Below are 4,801 nucleotides of genomic sequence, written 5' to 3'. Positions count from 1 at the left end.
ACACCCTCTATCCTTAGACCCTCACATCGTACAAGGAAAAACTTCCAGAGAAAACCCGCAGTTTAAGGGGAAAAAATGGGAGAAACCTCAGGGAGAGCAACAGAGGAGGGATCCCTCTCCCAGGACGGACAGAGGTGCAATAGATGCCGTGTGTAAATCGAAGAGATAATACATTTTACAGCATATAGACCGAATGTTAGGAAATGCATGTGTCTGTAATAAGAAGATGAATCCACGAGGATGTCAGCTACAATCCTGTGGAAGCCATCAGGGAAGCAGCATGACAAGACCCAAGGCAGGACCGCAGAGACAGGTTCAGCCACGACCCGAAGTCCACGACTTAATCCAGAACTCAGGATAGAGGATCCAAGACATAGGACTACAGCAAGAGGATCAGCCTCGACTCCGGATCCCGGTGTAGATATAGATACAAAAAAAAAGATTTGGCTGGGTTAATCGGAACAAGAGAATACACAGACACAGACAGAGAGGGAAAAGGTCATTGGATAAAAGTTATTCTTGATAACCCTCTTGAAAGATCTCATGAACTTCCCCACTCAATCTATTAAGACCCGAGCAGTTCTATTAGATATAGGATAAGAAACAGAGATAGGGAGCACAACAACCTATCTCTTCGTCAGATGCACTCCCCCGCTTATCTAAGCGACTCTGTACCCCGTTACCCTCTACAAGGCCATAGACCAGCAGAGGGAAAATGGGGGGTGTAAGGGTAAGGATTTTTAAGAATAAACCGCAAGGGTCTAAAGGGAAAAAATATGAAATTTCCAATCTTTATTTCAGACTCAAGGTCCATATCACAAAAAGACAAAACACTCATCAATAAATAAGATAAAATGCTAAACACAAAACAGATAAAAACAAACAGATAAAAACATAAAATCAGTCCAATCACAGCGAGCAAACACATGCTCACTGTCTGTAGAGGCTATTGCGCCAATGTCTCCAAATCATGGAAGAGAACCGGGTAGAACTCTTCAGAGGGTTAATTAAAATCGAGATAACATTATTGTCCGAGTCTTCCAGGCGACACATGAATCTGTACATTAACTTTCTTAAAAGTGCTTGACAAGTAGGTACCCCCAAGCTAACAAACAGCTGGCTGGCACTGTGCCATCTCGGTACCCTCAGCAGCAACCGTAAAGCATCGTTGTATGCAACTTTTAATTTTTGCATGCTTCTAGCCTTGTAGTTACTCCACAGGTGAGCCGTGTACAATGGTGTACAGAAAGCTTTAAAAAGTGATACCTTGACATCTACAGAGCACTTGTGAAACTTCCGCATTAATATATTTGCCTGGGCATACAGTTTAATATATAAGGTACTATATTTTAAGTAATCCTATCTACTATTCCTATATTTGAATAATGTATAAACTATTTTAAAAATACTTTATGAAATCCTATGTTATGTTATAAATATTAAAATAAAGAACTAAATGAATAAATAAACAACTAAATAAATAAATGAATAAATAGATAATTAAACAAAAGCTAAAGAGAATAAGTGAGTTTTAAGTGTTGATTTAAAAACCCCCAGGGTCTGGTCCAACCTCACATGGAGGGGCAAAGTATTCCAGAGCCTAGGGCCAGCCGCTGCGAAAGCTCGATGCCCTCGGGTTTTAAGCCTGGTCTAACCCCCTAAACGCACCAGGAGCGTCTGCGCCGCGTTACGGCCGCGCCGCGGCGGTCGTAAGGATCGCGGCCACTCTAGTCAATGGGTGCTGTTCCACCACACGCGCCGCGTTACGGCTCAGACGCGTCCCAGAAGCGGCTCGGCGCAGCGCTTCTCTAAAATTAGGATGAATCCTATTTTTGCCGCGGCGCAGCCGTAAGGTAAGGTCGGGCAGGCAGCCCCCCCCTCGCAGGAAGTGGAAAGGTGAGCATCCGGGCCCAGCCCGCATATATACTAATTTAGCAGACCCCCCTCCTTCATCACAACACCTCCACTACGATGCGCACAATGGACGACGAGGTGTTCATAATAGAAGTGGAGAAACACACCATTGTATACGATGTAACCAATGCTTACTACGAGGACAACATCAGAAAGGACAAGGCCTGGTTTTTAGTCGCTGCAGTTTGTGGAGTGGAAGGTAACAACTACATATTAATGTTTTAAAGTTAATTAATACTTGTAGGTACAGTACAGAGCCATTCAGTAGTTTCACATCTTGTGAAAGTCGTTAAAAAACTGTTCAGTAAACTTGCATTTCACAATAAAGTAAGATCTTATTTCCTATATCAAGATTATAATATTATTATATTATTATTATTTTGTATTTATATTTTTATAAATATTGGTTTTTTAACTATACTTTATCTTGTGAATTTCGCCCAGGGATCAATACAGTTGTGTTTAACTCTTTATAATGATATTATATTTTTGTATTATAGTTTGTTTTTATTCATGTGTTATAACAACTACCCAAAATACTCTCAATAATGTTTAAATACAGTATGCTGTGGTGGAAAATCTTGCATTTATAGTCAGATAAATTGTGAGGACAGACAAGAATAATTTGGCAGTCATTTGTCAGACAAAACCATTTATTATAAATTGTATTACATACACAGTAGCGCATCCTAGGCTATAGCTGAATGCTAGGCTGACCAATGAGTCCCTGGAAGCCAAGTATCTGAAGGGTAAAAAAAAGCAAAGAAAAATATGTGAAATCATGTTATTAATCTGAATCTATTCTTTGTTTCAGTCGACAAGGCAAGGCACGATGGAAGTCACTTTGGGATGCTTTTGTTAAAAACAGGAAGAAATCTCTCCCAAGTGGATCTGCAGGCGGCACGCAAAAGGGCTGGAAGTATACAGACATAATGTCCTTCCTTTTGCCCTATGTACAGCAAAGGAGGTATGTATGCACATATTTTAATTTATATAATTTTGTAATTTGTGATGATGTATTGCAAAGGGTATGAAAGACTTTATTTTAAATTACATAAATATGTTCCTATTGCATAAATTAATCCCCAGAAAAAAGGTTTTAATTGTTTTCATGTTGTTTCTTTTCATATAGTTCAAAAAGCAGCTTGAGCAATCCTTCCCCTGTAGAAGACATGGAGAGAGCATCTACACCCCTGTCATTGGAAACAGAGGAACATGCCAGGACATCATGTGGATCTCCAGCCCCACCACCTCTGGTACCCACAACCTCTGCAGAGAGGCAAAGGCCCTCTAGGTCCCGTAGCCCCAGGGATCCCATTTCCACACCAGCAGCGGCCCAGCGTTCCACACGGGACACAAGGAGGAGGCCACAGAGCACAGACCTTGGAGAGCAGCTGATATCTCTACTGCAGGAACCTCCAACTGCACCACACATGCCAGACTCAGAATTAGAGGAGTCATACTACTTTGCTCTCAGTCTTGTGCCCATGTTGCAAAGACTGGACAAAGACAGAAAACATCAGGCAAAAGTCTGTATTTTAAACACCTTCCACAACTTGGAAAGAGACACCCAACACCAGCAACATTGGCAGCCCATTGACCATCCCCCCGCCACTCAACATTCCATTCACACCTCCAGGCCAGTAGCCTTTCGGCCAAGTGTACCCCAACCCCCACGCGCCTAATCAACACCTACAAGGCCATCAGACATGCTGTCCTCCAGCAGTAGCTCAGCTTGGCAGGAGTCTTTTTACGAACAATAGTTGAGCAATTGAGTTCATTGTTTTTTTTACTGTAAATAGTTACTTTTTTTGTGTTGATTGTTTATATTTGATGTTTCTGTTTAAAGTGTTGTTTGGGGTGAAATTGTTAAAAAATAAAACCTTTATTAAATTTGTGGTCAGTGATGTATTGTCTGTGAAATGGGCATTTGACCTAAGTGCAACAGCCAGTCTCTGCTTGGGTTCAATGGCAGCTCTGTAATTTGTGGATTGTCTGGTCAGTTCAGGGCCCAGGAGGGACAGCAGTTCATCCATCTGCTCTGCACTCATCCGAAAATATTGGTGATGTCGTTGGCTGTCCAGCCTCAGCTCAGCCACGAGGTGATGAAAATCACCTTGTTGTCTCCTTTGCTGGTTGAGGGGGTGCACCCAAAACCGGCTCCCCCCATCCCCCCGTAGTCTTTCAAGTAGGAGAATACATGCCAGCGTTCTCCTCCGGTTTACAGGCACTGTAAATTATATATATATAGAATAATTATGATGATGAATGCATATTTTTTTACCACTAAAATACAGCAACACATCTTTGATTCATATCATTTATAACTGGAATATTACAATTATTATTAACTGTGTCTGTAGTCTACAACACAACAACATAGGAAATAACAACAATAAACCCGATTTAAACAGACACAAACATAAACTATTTAACTACGTAGCCTACTTACTTGTAGAAGTACAAATGTCCAGGAAATATTCAAAAATCAACAACAACTGCGAGGCTAACATCAAAGACATTTATACCAGATACAACGGGAAGTGGGAACAGGAAGCACCTGGGGGAGTAGTAGAAGAGAACAGAGCATTAACAGCAGGATAACATTGGGTCACTCTGGATTAAACTCATCACTGCATCTGATTGGAAAACATCCAAATGGCAATTGTGATGGTTGCCAACAACCAGAGACAATACATCATGTATTTTTTAGCTGCCCGGAATATACAAGGCAAAGACTCATTCTGAAAACTGCACTGGAACAACTCAACATCAAGGACATGGATTTCAAGTCAATATATGTAAAGTAAATCAAGAAATGAAGCAAACAAGCTGATCTTCATATTCCTCAAAAGCACTAGTTTGAGGATAAGGATTTAATATGAAC

The 4,801-nt window shown here is 41.1% G+C and overlaps 1 long non-coding RNA gene across 1 annotated transcript; it reads left to right on the top strand.

The window, feature by feature from the left end:
- Window positions 1-2,013: 2,013 nt before the first annotated feature.
- Window positions 2,014-3,558, top strand: LOC139432986 (uncharacterized). The gene is made up of 3 exons (XR_011642555.1): window positions 2,014-2,113; window positions 2,729-2,881; window positions 3,047-3,558. It is a non-coding gene; the product is annotated as an uncharacterized lncRNA (long non-coding RNA).
- The last annotated feature ends 1,243 nt before the right edge of the window (window positions 3,559-4,801 follow it).

Source organism: Pseudochaenichthys georgianus, chromosome 23 (genome assembly GCF_902827115.2).
Source record: "Pseudochaenichthys georgianus chromosome 23, fPseGeo1.2, whole genome shotgun sequence".
Lineage (NCBI taxonomy): Eukaryota > Metazoa > Chordata > Actinopteri > Perciformes > Channichthyidae > Pseudochaenichthys > Pseudochaenichthys georgianus.
This window is presented reverse-complemented; position numbering and strand designations above follow the sequence as displayed.